We start from the raw sequence: 19,474 nt of genomic DNA, 5'->3' as shown, positions 1-19,474 counted from the left end.
CCCTGTTATACAATCCTGCCGGCGGAACATCTGCAACTGAGCACTATACCAGAGGTTGGAAATACCGCAGGAGTTGTAAGGTTCTTTTATTTAGATCACGAGCGGAAAAACATGCTTTGCGCTTGCTCGTAAACCCCCGCGTTCCGTACTCGTCCACCGCGGCGCTCTGGGGTAACAGCATGAAGTTATAACACCTGATGATGGGCGTATAAGAGCCCGAAACAGGTCGTATTCCAAATAAAATAACCTTACAACTGTAGCGGTATTTTCAACCTTCCGTCACACTGTTATTTATCGTAGCCCACGCCGTCTTTCGGCTTAGAGCTTTCCTTCTCACTCGATCATTACCAGCGATTGTTATTTTGCCAATAGCGTGATTTCAACCTGGCACAGCCGATACGATATTTGATGTGCACTGCTTCACAACAGAAGCCAGACTGTTCTGTCCACTCGCTGTGGCAACTGTGAACTGGATGGCATTTACTCGCCCACGCCAAGCTTTGAAAGCCAGATACAAGGCATGTCAGGACAAACATAGACCAGTTCCTTGCAACAATAACTATTCAGAGTCCAAGAAATAAATTCCATGTTGTCTCTGTATTCACAGCAACTTTTACACGCTGAACCCCTTTAGTGCGAGGTCATTATACATTGTGGGAGAGCAGAATGGGGCGCTCCGCGGAACTCACGGATTCGAATGTGGTCAGCTGATTGGATGTCACTTGTGTCACATGTCTGTATGCGAGATTTCCACACTCCTAAACGTCCCTAGGTCCACTGCTTCCGGTGCGATAGTGAAGTGGATACGTGAAGGGACACGTACAGCACAAAAGCGTACAGGCCGACTTCGTCTGTTGATTGACAGAAACCTCCGAATATTGAAGAGGGTCGTAATTTGTAATAGGCAGACATCTATCCAGACTCTCACTCACGAATTCCAAACTGCATCTGCACCCACAGCAAGTACTATGACAGTTATGCGGAAGGTGAGAAAACTTGGATTTCATGGTCGAACGGCTGCTCATAAGACTCACATCACGCCGGTAAATGCCAAACGACACCTCGCTTGATGTAAGAAGCGTAAGCACTGGACGATTGAATATTGGAAAAACGTTGTGTGGAGTGACGAATCACGGTACACAATGTGGCGATCTGACGGCAGGGTGTGGGCATGGCGAATGCCCAGTGAACGTCATCTGCCAGCGTGTGTAGTGCCACAAGTAAAATTTGGAGGCTTTGGTGTTATGGTGCGGTCGTGTTTCTCATGGAGGCGGCTTGCACCATATGTTGTTTTGCGTGGCATTATCACAGCACAGGCCTACACTGATGTTTTAAGCACCATCTTGCTTCCCACTGTTGAAGAGAAATTCGGGGGTGACGATTGCATCTTTCAACACGATCGAGTACCTGTTCATAATGCACGACCTGTGGCGGAGTGATTACACGACAATAACATCCCTGTAACGGACTGGCCTGCACAGAGTCCTGACCTGAATCCTACAGAAGACCTTTGGGATGTTTTGGAACACCGACTTCGTGCCAGGCCTCACCGATCGACATCGATACCTCTCCTCAGTGCTGCATTCCGTGAAGAATGAGCTTCCATTCCCCACGAAACCTTCCAGCACCAGATTCAACGTATGCCTGCGAAAGTGGAAGCTGTCATCAAGGCTAAGGGTGGCCCAACCGATGAAAGACACCACGAACTTGTAACTCATTTTCAGCCAGTTGTCCAGATATTTTTAATCAGATAGTGTATTGTCAACCATCCAACCACAATATTCTTCGTACATACATATTTAAAATGGACGGTGGTGAGACATCAACTCGTATAATTTTTATTAAAAATGAAACTCCTCAAGCTGTACTTGAGATTTCATATTTATTTTGCTACTAGTTTCGACGTTGCCTCAACGCCATCTTCAGGCCCTATATAACATACCATACATGAAACAAACAATGTGACACATCAGTAGTCTATGAGCTATTGTACAAATTAAATATGAACATATTATATAAAGGATGACTTCATTAAAAGTAGTTACATTTCGTTCATTTTCATTAAGATGCAATTTACCTTGACATTAGCCATTTATATGGTGTAAACAAGTACAAATGAGGTTATATATACACTGTTATATCCATTACAGATCAATACCAGACATTATCAGGAGAAAGAAAACTGGCGTTCTACGGATCGGAGCGTGCAATGTCAGATCCCTTAATCGGGCAGGTAGGTTAGAAAATTTAAAAAGGGAAATGGAAGGTTAAAGTTAGATATAGTGGGAATTAGTGAAGTTCGGTGGCAGGAGGAACAAGACTTTTGGTCAGGTGATTACAGGGTTATAAATACAAAATCAAATAGGGGTAATGCAGGAGTAGGTTTAATAATGAATAAAAAAATAGGAGTGCGGGTAAGCTACTACAAACAGCATAGTGAACGCATTATTGTGGCCAAGATAGACACAAAGCCCATGCCTACTACAGTAGTACAAGTTTATACGCCAACTACCTCTGCAGATGATGAAGAAATTGATGAAATGTATGACGAGATAAAAGAAATTATTCAGGTAGTGAAGAGAGACGAAAATTTAATAGTCATGGGTGACTGGAATTCGTCAGTAGGAAAAGGGAGAGAAGGAAACATAGTAGGTGAATATGGATTGGGGGGAAGAAATGAAAGAGGAAGCCGCCTTGTAGAATTTTGCACAGAGCATAACTTAATCATAGCTAACACTTGGTTCAAGAATCATAAAAGAAGGTTGTATACCTGGAAGAATCCTGGAGATACTAAAAGGTATCAGATAGATTATATAATGGTAAGACAGACATTTAGGAACCAGGTTTTAAATTGTAAGACATTTCCAGGGGCAGATGTGGATTCTGACCACAATCTATTGGTTATGAACTGCAGATTGAAACTGAAGAAACTGCAAAAAGGTGGGAATTTAAGGAGATGGGACCTGGATAAACTGAAAGAACCAGAGGTTGTAGAGAGTTTCAGGGAGAGCATAAGGGAACAATTGACAGGAATAGGGGAAAGATATACAGTAGAAGAAGAATGGGTAGCTCTGAGGGATGAAGTGGTGAAGGCAGCAGACGATCAAGTAGGTAAAAAGACGAGGGCTAATAGAAATCCTTGGGAAACAGAAGAAATATTGAATTTAATTGATGAAAGGAGAAAATATAAAAATGCAGTAAATGAAGCAGGCAAAAAGGAATACAAACGTCTCAAAAATGAGATCGACAGGAAGTGCAAAATGGCTAAGCAGGGATGGCTAGAGGACAAATGTAAGGATGTAGAGACTTGTCTCACTAGGGGTAAGATAGATACTGCCTACAGGAAAATTAGAGACCTTTGGAGAGAAGAGAACCACTTGTATAAATATCAAGAGCTCAGATGGCAACCCAGTTCTAAGCAAAGAAGGGAAGGCAGAAAGGTGGAAGGAGTATATAGATGGTTTATACAAGGGCGATGTACTTGAGGACAATATTATGGAAATGGAAGAGGATGTAGATGAAGACGAAATGGGAGATAAGATACTGCGTGAAGAGTTTGACAGAGCACTGAAAGACCTGAGTCGAAACAAGGCCCCGGGAATAGACAACATTCCATTAGAACTACTGATGGCCTTGGGAGAGCCAGTCATGACAAAACTCTACCATCTGGTGAGCAAGATGTATGAGACAGGCGAAATACCCTCAGACTTCAAGAAGAATATAATTCCAATCCCAAAGAAAGCAGGTGTTGACAGATGTGAAAATTACAGAACTATCAGTTTAATAAGTCACAGCTGCAAAATACTAACGCGAATTCTTTACAGACGAATGGAAAAACTGGTAGAAGCGGACCTCGGGGAAGATCAGTTTGGATTCCGTAGAAATGTTGGAACACGTGAGGCAATACTAACCTTACGACTTATCTTAGAAGAAAGATTAAGAAAAGGCAAACCTACGTTTTTAGCATTTGTAGACTTAGAGAAAGCTTTTGACAATGTTGACTGGAATACTCTCTTTCAAATTCTGAAGGTGGCAGGGGTAAAATACAGGGAGCGAAAGGCTATTTACAATTTGTACAGAAAGCAGAGAGTCGAGGGACATGAAAGGGAAGCAGTGGTTGGGAAAGGAGTGAGACAGGGTTGTAGCCTGTCCCCGATGTTATTCAATCTGTATATTGAGCAAGCAGTAAAGGAAACAAAAGAAAAATTCGGAGTAGGTATTAAAATTCATGGAGAAGAAGTAAAAACTTTGAGGTTCGCCGATGACATTGTAATTCTGTCAGAGACAGCAAAGGACTTGGGAGAGCAGTTGAACGGAATGAACAGTGTCTTGAAAGGAGGATATAAGATGAACATCAACAAAAGCAAAACAAGGATAATGGAATGTAGTCAAATTAAGTCGGGTGATGCTGAGGGAATTAGATTAGGAAATGAGACACTTAAAGTAGTAAAGGAGTTTTGCTATTTGGGGAGTAAAATAACTGATGATGGTCGAAGTAGAGAGGATATAAAATGTAGACTGGCAATGGCAAGGAAATCGTTTCTGAAGAAGAGAAATTTGTTAACATCGAGTATAGATTTAAGTGTCAGGAAGTCGTTTGTGAAAGTATTTGTATGGAGTGAAGCCATGTATGGAAGTGAAACATGGACGATAACTAGTTTGGACAAGAAGAGAATAGAAGCTTTCGAAATGTGGTGCTACAGAAGAATGCTGAAGATAAGGTGGGTAGATCACGTAACTAATGAGGAGGTATTCAATAGTATTGGGGAGAAGAGAAGTTTGTGGCACAACTTGACTAGAAGAAGGGATCGGTTGGTAGGACATGTTTTGAGGCATCAAGGGATCACAAATTTAGTATTGGAGGGCAGCGTGGAGGGTAAAAATCGTAGAGGGAGACCAAGAGATGAATACACTAAGCAGATTCAGAAGGATGTAGGTTGCTGTAGGTACTGGGAGATGAAGAAGCTTGCACAGGATAGAGTAGCATGGAGAGCTGCATCAAACCAGTCTCAGGACTGAAGACCACAACAACAACAACCAGACATTTGACTAAAGTGGGGGTATATATAAGTCTAGGGACAAACTGTTACTCTTAGAGATAATAACATAGGCGTGAAACAGTATTAAAATTGTGTTAAAAATGAATAATGATACCCTAAACCCTTCTTTGTGTGCACTATTTAACTAACAGGAAGGAAAATATGCATTGCCAATCAGACATATGTAAGGTACGATTCCATGTTTATAAATAGTGAAAGGTGGGAAAGGTGGAAAGGAATTACGTTTGCACAACACTGTATCGTCATCACTATAGAGTAACAAAGTGAAATAGGTTACTTAAACATCATTCATAACGATACGAAACACAAGTGGGGAGGAAGTGGAAGAATGGTATTGAACCCAGTTAATGTATTAAAAGGTAGTCAATGGTGTAAAATAAATGCACATGAGGCACTTCTTGAATCTACTCATTTCAACAAGAGAAATGTAAGCTAACATGTCACCAAAATGTACCATTTCAATGTCGGTGACTCATTTACGGCCGAAACCCAGGTCGAAAACAATCTAATTCTAATAAGCCTGCATAAGTAAAAGAACGATCAAGAACATAAAAGTGCTCCAAATACATGTAAACAGGGTGTTGTCAGTCAAAACTGTTCGTCACATGTGTAAAATACTTGTAGTTCCTCTAGTAACTAATTACTAAAGTAGAGTGCACAGTAAGATATACAAAGTATAACTCTCGCATTGTTATCCGTAATCTAGCCAAGGGTTGACAAAAGTCAGTAACAATCATTGGGGCGGCCATAGTGGCCGAGCGGTTCTAGGCGCTTCAGTCTGGAATCCTGCCTCGAGCATGGATGTGTGTGCTGTCCTTAGGTTAGTTAGGTTTAAGTAGTTCTAAGTTCTAGGGGACTGATGACCTCAGATGTTAAGTCTCATAGTGCTCAGAGCGATTTGAACCATTTTTTTTAACAATCATTGAAACGGCTAATCACCCACTTACTTGGACGACTAAAGTCTAACATTTATATCACCACTACACCATAAGTACTCACTCATTTCTCCTATCCTTATAAACCTCTTCTTGGATATATGAGTCAGTGCTACTATCCAGTGTTATCCTAATCATTTGATGGGCCTTTTATTCAGAATAATTTTACCCTCACTTTCATCACCGTTCTCGTAAATATGTGGATAGTCAATACAGGGTGTTACAAAAAGGTACGGCCAAACTTTCAGGAAACATTCCTCACACACAAAGAAATAAAATATGTCATGTGGACATGTGTCCGGAAACGCTTACTTTCCATGTTAGAGCTCATTTTATTACTTCTCTTCAAATCACATTAATCATGGAATGGAAACGCACAGCAACAGAACGTACCCTCGTGACTTCAAACACTTTGTTACAGGAAATGTTCAAAATGTCTTCCGTTAGCGAGGATACATGCATCCACCCTCCGTCGCACGGAATCCCTGATGCGCTGATGCAGCCCTGGAGAATGGCGTATTGTATCACAGCCGTCCACAATACGAGCACGAAGAGTCTCTACATTCGGTACCGGGGCTGCGTAGACGAGAGCTTTCAAATGCCCCCATAAATGAAAGTCAAGAGGGTTGAGGTCAGGAGAGCGTGGAGGCCATGGAATTGGTGCGCTTCTACCAATCCATCGGTCACCGAATCCGGTGTTGAGAAGCGTACGAACACTTCGACTGAAATGTGCAGGAGCTCCATCGTGCATGAACCACATGTTGTGTCGTACTTGTAAAGGCACATGTTCTAGCAGCACAGGTAGAGTATCCCGTATGAAATCATGATAACGTGCTCCATTGAGCGTAGGCGGAAGAACATGGGGCCCAATCGAGACATCAGCAACAATGCCTGCCCAAACATTCACCGAAAATCTGTGTTGATGACGTGATTGAACAATTGCGTGCGGATTCTCGTCAGCCCGCACATGTTGATTGTGAAAATTTACAATTTGATCACGTTGGAATGAAGCCTCATCCGTAAAGAGAACATTTGCACTGAAATGAGGATTGACACATTGTCGGATGAACCATTCGCAGAAGTGTACCCGTGGAGGCCAATCAGCTGCTGATAGTGCCTGCACACGCTGTACACGGTACGGAAACAACTGGTTCTCCCGTAGAACTCCCCACACAGTGACGTGGTCAACGTTACCTTGTACAGCAGCAACTTCTCTGACGCTGACATTAGGGTTATCGTCAACTGCACGAAGAATTGCCTCGTCCATTGCAGGTGTCCTCGTCGTTCTAGGTCTTCCCCAGTCGCGAGTCGTAGGCTGGAATGTTCCGTGCTCCCTAAGACGCCGATCAATTGCTCCGAACGTCTTCCTGTCGGGACACCTTCGTTCTGGAAATCTGTCTCGATACAAACGTACCACGCCACGGCTAATGCCCCGTGCTAATCCATACATCAAATGGGCATCTGCCAACTCCGCATTGGTAAATATTGCACTGACTGCAAAACCACGTTCGTGATGAACACTAACCTGTTGATGCTACGTACTGGTGTGCTTGATGCTAGTACTGTAGAGCAATGAGTCGCATGTCAACACAAGCACCGAAGTCAACATTACCTTCCTTTAATTGGGCCAACTGGCGAGGAAGTACAGTACGTACTGACGAAACTAAAATGAGCTCTAACATGGAAATTAAGCGTTTCCGGACACATGTCCACATAACATCTTTTCTTTATTTGTGTGTGAGGAGTGTTTCCTGAAAGTTTAGTCGTACCTTTTTGTAACATCCTGTATATTTAAACTATGGTGTAGTGATGATATAAATGTTAGAGGTCGTCCAAGTAAGTGGGCGATTAGGCGTTTCAATAATTGTTGCTGACTTTTGCCAATCCTTGGCTAGATTACGTATAACAATACGAAAGTTGTACCTTGTACATCTCACTGTGAACTCTTCTTTAGTAAGTTTTGACTGACAACACCCTGTTTACATGTATTTGGAGCACTTTTATGTTCTTGATCGTTCTTTTACTTATGCAGGCTTATTAGAATTAGATTGTTTTCGACCTGGGTTTCGGCCATAAATGAGTCACCGACATTGAAATGGTACATTTTGGTGGCATGTTAGCTTACATTTCTCTTGTTGGAATGAGTAGATTCAAGAAGTGACTTATGTGCATTTATTTTACACCACTGACTACCTTTTAATACATTAACTGGGTTCAGTACCATTCTTCCACTGCCTCCCCACTTGTGTTTCGTATCGTTATGAATGATGTTTAAGTAACCTATTTCACTTTGTTACTCTATAGTGATGACGATACAGTGTTGTGCAAACGTAATTCCTTTCCACCTTTCCCACCTTTCACTATTTATAAACATGGAATCGTACCTTACATATGTCTGATTGGCAATGCATATTTTCCTTCCTGTTAGTTAAATAGTGCACACAAAGGAGGGTTTAGGCTATCATTATTCGCTTTTAACACAATTTTAATACTGTTTCACGCCTATATTATTATCTCTAAGAGTAACAGTTTGTCACCTAGACTTATATATACCCCCACTTTAGTCAAATGTCTGGTATTGATCTGTAATGGATATTACAGTGTATATATAACGTCATTTGTACTTATTTACACCATATAAATGGCTAATGGCAAGGTAAATTGCATCTTAATGAAAATGAACGAAATGTAACTACTTTTAATGAAGTCATCCTTCATATAATATGTTCATATTTAATTTGTACAATAGCTCACAGACTACTGATGTCTCACATTGTCTGTTTTATGTATGGTATGTTACATAGGGTCTGAAGATGGCGTTGACGGAACGTCGAAACTAGTAGCCAAATAAATATGAAATCTTAAGAACAGCTGGAGGAGTTTGATTTTTAATAAAAACCACAATATTAGCAGCCAATGGCAACAGGGGGCGGAACTGGAGGTACCCAATTATGAGCGCAGCATAACGCTACGGAGCATAGTTGAGCTGCTTAGTCGACGAGGAACTCACAACAGTGCTACGGTGCTACTGGTGTTGATACAAAGCAGAGCAATGGAAACGATAATCAAAGCAAACATCATATTATACCTACATTTCGTCAAGAAGGAACCCAAGAAATTTCTGAGAGTCTCGAAGGAGTGGCAGATGAAATATTAACGCTGAGTCATTGGAATGTCGTATGGTGGAGTACTGAGCTTCCACACGAGAAGAGTTTGCGACAGTTGGTACCAGAAGTGCCGTAAAAGTCCGTCCGCTGCAGGAAAATCGGTTCGCGCAAACCAGTGACGCTGCCCTGTAGAATCACCAGGAAGACAGGAACGCGCTTAAGTAACCGTGCACGAGCAGAAGTCGTCAGCTGCAGGTTGCAAGTCAGCCAGCGTCTTGCCACGGAGTTCCTGCACAACATTCACCGTGTCCTCAAGTCACCAAGTGAGACAGAGGCAGTGGCCGATGCGGAATACAATTATGGTATGCCTACCTAGAGATTTAACTGAGTACCGTTAATTTGGAACTGTTCAAATAGTACATCAAGACAGAAGTTTAGTTTCATTCCGACTTGAGTTCAGAGAACGTGTTTTAATTTGTGTTAATGGAACTCTAGTCAACGTAGGACATACAGGTTAACTTGCATTCTGCAGGTGCTGTAACCAACGTTACCTAAGTTGAGTAACATCTTTCACTGTTCAGTATTCTGTGTTACTTTCATTGTGTGTGTGTGTGTGTGTGTGTGCTGCCCTAGAACCCATGCACCCGTCCCACCAGGACCCCATTTTTGTCTTTTTCAGCGGCAGTGAGATTTCCATCGAACTGTCACACCCCCATTCCACACTAGCATACGTTCGGCTATGCAGACAACTACATGGAGAGTGCAACGATGACGACACGTGCTTAGCAAGTGAAAGTGACGACGAAACATGTGTCGAGCCACGTAGTTCATCATTGTTAAGGGATAGAGAGCCTCAAATCTGGTCTGCAATGATATGTACTGAAGGACAAGAATTCTCCGAGTGGGTATTATACATTATTACGTACATGCAAGATCGCCCTCAACATAGTAAAAAACAATTATGAACAGATTTCGAATAAGTCCACAGCAATATGAGTGTACAGTGCATTAGAGGAACTATGGATATTGAAGCGAGGACGAGGCCGAATCGTTACAAAACCTGGTGTTTGCGCGTTTCAAGGATGCTCAACTCAATTGACAGCCGGCCGGTGTGCCCGTGCGGTTCTAGGCGCTTCAGTCTGGAACCGCGTGACCGCTACGGTCGCAGGTTCGAATCCTGCCTCGGGCATGAATGTGTGTGATGTCCTTAGGTTAGTTAGGTTTAAGTAGTTCTAAGTTCTAGGGGACTGATGACCACAGATGTTAAGTCCCATAGTGCTCAGAGCCATACAATACAATTGACAGGATGTGCATGAAAGCGATCTGCTACGATATGCACATCAAATTGCGTGCGACATAAATTATAGTGATCTCAAGGAAAGTAGTGGATGGGTCCATAACTTCAAACAGTTCTAGAGAATTGGAAGACATAAGATAACGAAATTTGAAATGAAGTGTCAACAGGACGATGCATGAGAAACTGCGGAATCGGCCCGAAAATTATTAGATGAGGTAAACAAACTTATCCCCTCGTTCAGTAAGGAGTTTGTTTTCAGCTGCGACCAGACGCGATTTGAAGAGGACATGCATGTGAAAGGAACATGGGAAACAGAGGTACTATAACGGTTGCGGGCAGGCGTGTCAATTAGCATCATATTAATTAAAATCCGGGATAAATATACTTTATTTTGGAAGAATTAAAAGGGGGAAAGTAATACGAAACTTTAATAACTGCTCAGTATTACTAAGAAGCAATATAATGAAAAGCAATAAAAAGCAAAGTAGCAAAGACCAAGCGGGACAGAAAGATATAGGGGCGCGTTTGTTTTTTAATACATATAAAAGAACATGTAACACATTATTGAGCTCTCTACCTTCAGTTATCGCGATCGGGCTAGTCGATGAAAAAGTGGTACGCGACTGCGAAATTCGTTAAGGAGATTATTTAAAGACTCTTCAAGCACGTTTAAAATACATTACGTGTGACGAAGTGATCAGAGACGTTTGTTGTCGGGTGAAGTGAAAATGTTTCCGACAACATAATTCGAACTTTGTGTTAGCTGGGAAAAATACTCTTGGGAAACTATTATGGTTGTGGAACCCACGAAAGTTGTACGCAACGGAAAGCTATAGTTTACGTAATTCTCCATTTTATGAAATTGTGAAACGCGTGTGCGCGGAACATTAAGAGAATCTTATCCTTGGACAGTTGCGGAGGTAACTGATACAAACAACGAGCCAGCATACAAATAGTTCGCTTGTTAACTACCAGATATTAATTAACGGGGACCTAAAATACTAAAAACAGTGCATACACCGTTAAAATGAACCCTGCGTGTGAAAGACAATCACATCGAACATTTCGAGAGCGAAGAATAGACATTTAAGTGCCGAATTGATAGCCTGGGTCGTGTCGATATTTGGACATTATACGACACGCGTTATTCAAAACACGATATCGACCATTTTAATACTGAAAAGAAGGATAGGATCATCACCCCCAATCCCGATTCATATTTCATATTTAGTTAGTGAAAAGAAATGTGTTAATAAACAAACTACATTTCAATTTTATCAACGATTTTGGCTTCATTACGTAGTCTTGACTACATGATAAACAATATCTGTGGAAGTTGTATACATCGTATCGTCATAATATTTAGCCAACCAATATTGTGGGACACCAAAAATCTACACTCCTGGAAATGGAAAAAAGAACACATTGACACCGGTGTGTCAGACCCACCATACTTGCTCCGGACACTGCGAGAGGGCTGTACAAGCAATGATCACACGCACGGCACAGCGGACACACCAGGAACCGCGGTGTTGGCCGTCGAATGGCGCTAGCTGCGCAGCATTTGTGCACCGCCGCCGTCAGTGTCAGCCAGTTTGCCGTGGCATACGGAGCTCCATCGCAGTCTTTAACACTGGTAGCATGCCGCGACAGCGTGGACGTGAACCGTATGTGCAGTTGACGGACTTTGAGCGAGGGCGTATAGTGGGCATGCGGGAGGCCGGGTGGACGTACCGCCGAATTGCTCAACACGTGGGGCGTGAGGTCTCCACAGTACATCGATGTTGTCGCCAGTGGTCGGCGGAAGGTGCACGTGCCCGTCGACCTGGGACCGGACCGCAGCGACGCACGGATGCACGCCAAGACCGTAGGATCCTACGCAGTGCCGTAGGGGACCGCACCGCCACTTCCCAGCAAATTAGGGACACTGTTGCTCCTGGGGTATCGGCGAGGACCATTCGCAACCGTCTCCATGAAGCTGGGCTACGGTCCCGCACACCGTTAGGCCGTCTTCCGCTCACGCCCCAACATCGTGCAGCCCGCCTCCAGTGGTGTCGCGACAGGCGTGAATGGAGGGACGAATGGAGACGTGTCGTCTTCAGCGATGAGAGTCGCTTCTGCCTTGGTGCCAATGATGGTCGTATGCGTGTTTGGCGCCGTGCAGGTGAGCGCCACAATCAGGACTGCATACGACCGAGGCACACAGGGCCAACACCCGGCATCATGGTGTGGGGAGCGATCTCCTACACTGGCCGTACACCACTGGTGATCGTCGAGGGGACACTGAATAGTGCACGGTACATCCAAACCGTCATCGAACCCATCGTTCTACCATTCCTAGACCGGCAAGGGAACTTGCTGTTCCAACAGGACAATGCACGTCCGCATGTATCCCGTGCCACCCAACGTGCTCTAGAAGGTGTAAGTCAACTACCCTGGCCAGCAAGATCTCCGGATCTGTCCCCCATTGAGTATGTTTGGGACTGGATGAAGCGTCGTCTCACGCGGTCTGCACGTCCAGCACGAACGCTGGTCCAACTGAGGCGCCAGGTGGAAATGGCATGGCAAGCCGTTCCACAGGACTACATCCAGCATCTCTACGATCGTCTCCATGGGAGAATAGCAGCCTGCATTGCTGCGAAAGGTGGATATACACTGTACTAGTGCCGACATTGTGCATGCTCTGTTGCCTGTGTCTATGTGCCTGTGGTTCTGTCAGTGTGATCATGTGATGTATCTGACCCCAGGAATGTGTCGATAAAGTTTCCCCTTCCTGGGACAATGAATTCACGGTGTTCTTATTTCAATTTCCACGAGTGTAAATGCATGAAATGGTCCTTACAGCGGACGTATAATGTGTGAGTGCGACGAACTATATTGAGAAACTGAACATCCATTACGTACTTGCATGTTTAGCTGCGAAAATGGTCCATGTCGGTACATCAGCATAGAGTTCGAATAGAATCGCTGGAACATTGCAAACCATTCAGATTAATCGAACTTCTAAATACGCATAATGCTGGTATCACCAGGATGTGTTCTTTCTCCTCACCCCCGTGGCAGTAATTGAATTAAGAGTCAGCAGGGAATAACATTTAAATCAATTGACGCCCATCGAGCTAGCGTCACGAATTTTCAAGAATACACTGCTATGTATGAATGCGAGTGACACCACGAGTGATAAAGTCGATCGAGGGGTGTCGTCGTGATCGTATTGAATGACACTGAGCGGTCACAGTACCAAGAGGATTTCAGAAGTAGAAACCAATGGTCTACAGGAAGCAGTTAGTGGTATATGTATGAGTCAGGAAGGCATCAGACATTAGCAAAACTCGGACACCATGACTGCGAATCTGACGAAAGAAGAAGTCTGCTGGAAGCCATCGCACAATGTTCCTGTGCCAAGTACAGAACTGCCACATACAGACTTAATTCAGTGCAGAACTGGGAGAGGAATTAACGAATGAGAGAGAAATATAGCACGTGAATGAGATTTTCACTCTGCAGCGGATTGTGCGCTGATATGAAACTCCCTAGCAAATTAAAACTGTGAGGACGGGGCGTGAGTCGTGCTTGGGTGGCTCAGTTGGTAGAGCGCTTGCCCGCGAAAGGAAACGGTCCCGAGTTCGAGTCTCGGTCCAGCACACAGTTTTAATCTGCCAGGGAGTTTCATATCAGCGCACACTCCGCTGCAGAGTGAAAGTCTCATTCTGGAAACATCCCCCAGGCTTTAGCTAAGCATGCCTCCGCAATATCCTTTCTTTCAGGAGTACTAGTTCTGCAAGGTTCGCAGGAGAGCTTCTGTAAAGTTTGGAAGGTAGGATGCGAGGTACTGGCGGAAGTAAAGCTGTGAGGACGGGGCGTGAGTCGTGCTTGGGTAGCTCAGTTGGTAGAGCGCTTGCCCGCGAAAGGCAAAGGTCCCGAGTTCGAGTCTCGGTCCTGCACACAGTTTTAATCTGCCAGGGAGTTTCATATCAGCGCACACTCCGCTGCAGAGTGAAAATCTCATTCTGGAAACATCCCCCAGGCTGTGGCTAAGCATGCCTCCGCAATATCCTTTCTTTCAGGAGTACTAGTTCTGCAAGGTTCGCAGAAGAGCTTCTGTAAAGTTTGGAAGGTAGGATGCGAGGTACTGGCAGAAGTAAAGCTGTGAGGACGGGGCGTGAGTCGTGCTTGGGTAGCTCAGTTGGTAGAGCGCTTGCCCGCGAAAGGCAAAGGTCCCGAGTTCGAGTCTCGGTCCTGCACACAGTTTTAATCTGCCAGGGAGTTTCAAATATAGCGCGTGTTCAGCTCACCAAAAAACGCGAGAGATTAAACAGGAGTAGCAGAGCATCCACTCACCTTAAAAGTCAGCAGCGGAGGCTGTCGTCAGGTACGGAAACGCTCTGTCAGCTGGCGGACTACCAGTGTAGGCTGGAGCAGCCCGTTCACCCGCTCCTTATATACACAAGTCAGAGGACGCTGCGGCCACGTGACGGTAAGCAGGTGTCGCCTGCCTGATCACCGCTTATCAGTACTGATTACCGTCAGGTGTGACAGTCTGACATCACGTGTGCGCCTCGTGAGTACAACTTGCGCAATCCGTCTATCGACTCGCATACCGATATTTGATTTCCAGGAGTCCGAAATTTGATAAGGCCTTCAGTATGCTATCTTGGCGCTGCATGACAGAACATTCTGTCCGAAACTCAGTCTGAATCGTATAAAACAATCAAGGTGAAAGGATGCCAATGATACGATTCGCTGAGTAAAAGTGAAGAAGAATTATAGTATCTGCTGAATGGAGTGAACAGTCTAACGGGAACAGAATACGGATTGAGAGTAAATCGAAGAAAGACGAAAGTAATGAGAAGTAGCAGAAATAAGAACAGTGAGAAACTTAACATCAGGATTGATGGTCACGAAGTAGATGAAGTTAGGGAATTATACTGCTTTGGTAGTAAAATAACCAAAGACGCATGGAGCAAGGTGGACATCAAAAGCAGATTAGCAATGACAAGAAGGGCATCCTGGATAAGAGAAGTCTGCTAGTACCAAAGATAGGCCTTAATTTGAGGGAGAAATTTCTGAGAGTGTACTGGGTGTCCGAAAAGACTCCCTGATTACATAAATTGATAACTCAGGCTAGAAGTAAGATACAATATGAAACTTGTGTCGAATTGTTTACAACTAACAAAGTTTTTTTCTGTTTTAGGTTCGCAGTACGTAAGTAGTGGATGAGGTGAAGTGCCCAAGAAGCCATGTTAACCAATCAGGAGAAGGCACAGTGTGTCCTGTGGTACCATGAGACACGATCACCGACTACAGTGCAGACACACTTCCAGACAACATTTGGATGGAATCCACCTGATGTCAAGAGCATTAAAGCCTGGTATGAGAAGTTCAAGAACACAGGATCGGTTGCTGACCTTCCGAGGTCTGGTCGACCGAGAACCTCAGCAGACAGGGTGGAAGCTGTAAGGCAGTGTTTTCTGCCACGTCAGACCTTGTTGCCCAATGACAGTACACGTCGATATGACTTTGCGGTCGAAATGCTATCACGTACGGAGGACGATGATGGTTATCTCAGACGAATTGCCTTTTCTGACAAAGCGACCTTTTTTGTCAATGGAGTACTGAATCGCCATAATGTGCGCATTTGGGGTTCACAACCCCCTGGCGAGGTCACGGAGAGCACCAGAGGCAGTCCAAAGGTGAATCTTTTTTGCGCGCTATTGCACGATCGAATTATCGGGCCATTCTTCTTCATTGAGGCTACCGTCACATATGCAGTGTATCTGGACATGTTGCAACTGTATGCTGTTCCTCAGCTGCTTCAGTATCACCCTGATGTCTTGTTTCAGCAAGACGGTGCACCGCCTCATTGGGGTTGGGACGTACGTGCCTATCTCGATATGACCTTTCCTGGGCGATGGATTGGTCGTGATGGGCCAACGGTTTGGCCTCCACGCTCTCCTGACATGACCCCTTTAGACCTCTTTTTATGGAGTTATGTCAAGGACGATGTCTACCGAACACGTGTACCAGATCTTGAAACCCTGCAGCAACGGATAACCACAGCCGTTGAATCGATCCCTCCAGTGATGTTGGCTAATGTGCGGACGGAAATTGAATATCGCCTAGATGTGCTACGTACTACCAAGGGTGCTCATGTGGAAGTTTACTAATGTGTGAAAAAAACTTTGATAGTTTGTAAACAATTAGACACCAGTTTCATATTTGTATCTTACTTCTAGCCTGAGTTATCAATTTATGTAAACAGGGAAAGGCTTTTCGGACACCCTGTACGTTTGGAGCACAGGATTGTATTGTGGTGAAACATCGATTGTGGGAAAACCGGAACAGAAGAGAATCGAAACGTTTGAGATGTGATGCTACAGACGAATGTTGAAAATTAGGTGGACTGATAAGGTAAGGAATGAGGAGGTTCTGTGCAGAGTCAGACAGGAAAGGAATATGTGGAAAACGCTGGCGAGGAGAAGGGACAAGATGGTAGGACACATGTTAAGACGTCAGAGAATGACTTCTATGGTACTAGAGGGAGCTGTAGAGGGCAAAGACTGTAGAGGAAGAGAGATATTGGAATACATCCAGCAAATAATCGAGAACGCAGGCTGCGAGTGCTACTTTGATAGGAAGAGGTCGGCAGAGGAGAGGAATTTGTGACAGGCTGCATGAAACCAGTCAGAAGACCGATGACTCAAAAAAAAAAGAGAAGTGTTTTCGAATTATCCATATATGGATGGGGCTGTATTTTAGATGTTTGTTGGTCAATTCTGTTTGGCTCGAGTGAACAGTGAGTACTCTGGTGTGGAACAGAGAAAATAGGACATGTATTGCAGAAGTAATTTAATATTTTTCCCATAAAAATAAATTTTTTGACACTCTTGTCCAAAAACTCTGCATCAGGAATGTCACAAGATAACGAAAATTAGCATATTGTGACTGTAAAGTATAGCAGAGAGCATATATGATGAGATTTTTAGTTGAATTTAGGCTTTACGTGTTGCCAAATTCGGGAGACAGCACTAGCACCTCTGACTCTAACCTGACTGGGTAACAAAATGTGCCAACACGAGAGATGTATGGGTATGTCACTCAATGCAGCTTCAACTCTACGTGAGAAGTCATCATTGGTCGTGCAGGACTTTCGACGATCCATGACCAAATGATTTCAGTGGTTCAGGAATTTCGACATGGACTGTCCAGGGCAGTACCCAAATACCCTCTGTACTGAGGAAGGTGAAAAATGCATTAGAAACATCTGGTGTTGCCCTATCTTGTTGAAAGACAGCATTACAGATGGCTCAAAAGTTGAGGACAGACACATCTTAAAAGTTCACAAATGCGGCACCTGCCATCCAATTTACAGACTATGCGAACCAGAGCTGATCGTGTTGTCTACTACGTAAATGTACCCCATGCCAGCTCGCCGGGTGCTGTATCCGTATGATGGTGTTTGTTTTCCTCAGAGAATCCAGACAGCGATACGTCCATCGTGGTGTTATGTGCAGAACCGGGATCGGTCTGGAAACATAACATGTGCAGGCTAGGCAACTCTCTTTGTCTCTGCTTTGTCAACGACAGCTGCGACAACGCTAGCTGTGACAACCAATCATTGTCGCTGCTGACGTCGTCGCTTTGGTCATGCTAATACGCGTCGTGCTGCAAACAGGTCCACCCGTGACACAACGTGAGATGGCTGCACGATGCTGCACAACCAAGCGAATGCACCGACGTTTCTCCTTTATATACGAGGCATAACGCAATCTTGTCACAAACAACAACATTCAAATGCGTTTTCTGAAAGGTACATCTGGTGCATACCGTTCAGCGTCCGCTGTCAGATCTAGTAGATACGGATCCCAAACGCTGGAGCAGTAGTCCAGTACGGGACACACCACAGTGCCACGCGTGGTGTCCGTAATAGAATCCTTACAACACACGTGAGAGTTTCATCGTTAAAAAAAAAAAAAGCACAGTCGGAACACGCCTTGAATGTCCAACGCCACCGACCGGCCGCCGCTCACCCTCAGCCCTTAGGCATCACCGGATGCAGGTATGGATGGGCGTGTGATCAGCACACAACTGTCCCAGCTGTTGTCAGTTTTCGTGACCGGAGCCGCTACTTATCAGTCAATCAGCTCCCCAATTGGCCTCACGAGGGCTGAGTGCAGCCCACTTGCCAACAGCACTCGGCAGACCCGGACAGTGACGCATGCAAGTGTTATCACAGCCAGCCAGCGCTTAACCTCGGTGATCAGACGGGAACCAGTGCTGTCACTGCGGCAAGGCCGTTGGCTTTTATTCGCCTCCCACACTAATGTGACGTGTCTTCTCTTTCATTGCGATTCGTTGTATTTCCCTCTAGTATTTTTGCAATGCGAGTATAAAACTTCCTGGCAGAATAAAACTGTGTGCCGGACCGAGACTCAAACTCGGGACCTTTGCCTTTCGCAGGCAAGCGCTCTACCAACTGAGCTGCCCAAGCACGACTCACGCCCCGTCCTCACAGCCTTAGTTCTGCCAGTACCTCGTCTCCTACCTTCCAAACTTTACAGAAGATCTCCTGCGAACCTTGCAGAACAAGCACTCCTGAAAGAAAGGATATTGCGGAGACATGGCTTAGCCACAGCCTAGGGGATGTTTCCAGAATGAGATTTTCACTCTGCAGCGGAGTGTGCGCTGATATGAAACTCCCTGGCAGATTAAAACTGTGTGCCGCACCGAGACTCGAACTCGGGACCTTTGCCTTTCGCGGGCAAGCGCTCTACCAACTGAGCTACCCGAGCACGACTCACGCCCCGTCCTCACAGCTTTACTTCTGCCAGTACCTCGTCCCCTACCTTCCAAATTTCACGGAAGCTCTCCGGCGAAACCGTGAGACTTGGCGCAGTGGTTAGTACACTGGACTCGCATTCGGGAGAATGACGGTTCAAACCCGCATCTGGCCATGCCCATTTAGATTTTCTATGATTTCCCTAAATCGCTTCAGGTGAACACCGGTATGGTTCCTGTGAAAAAGCACGTCCGAGTTTCTCCCCCATCCTTCCCTAATCCGATCGGACCGATGAC

General features: G+C 44.7%; 1 protein-coding gene across 2 annotated transcripts in view; it reads right to left on the bottom strand.

The window, feature by feature from the left end:
- The window catches only part of LOC126213568 (ankyrin repeat domain-containing protein 17-like), a 40,389-nt gene extending 25,583 nt beyond the window's left edge, over window positions 1–14,806 (bottom strand). The window contains exon 1 of one of the 2 annotated variants that reach the window (XM_049941414.1): window positions 14,741–14,806. The gene's annotated coding sequence lies outside the window, so the exon portion shown is untranslated. The remainder of the gene's footprint in view (window positions 1–14,740) is intronic. The other variant, XM_049941415.1, reaches the window with a different exon arrangement.
- Window positions 14,807–19,474: the final 4,668 nt, after the last annotated feature.

The sequence above is a fragment of the Schistocerca nitens genome, chromosome 11 (genome assembly GCF_023898315.1).
Source record: "Schistocerca nitens isolate TAMUIC-IGC-003100 chromosome 11, iqSchNite1.1, whole genome shotgun sequence".
In the NCBI taxonomy this organism is placed as follows: Eukaryota; Metazoa; Arthropoda; class Insecta; order Orthoptera; family Acrididae; genus Schistocerca; species Schistocerca nitens.
The sequence above is the reverse complement of the archived record's forward strand: the minus strand, read 5'-3'. Positions and strand labels throughout refer to the sequence as shown.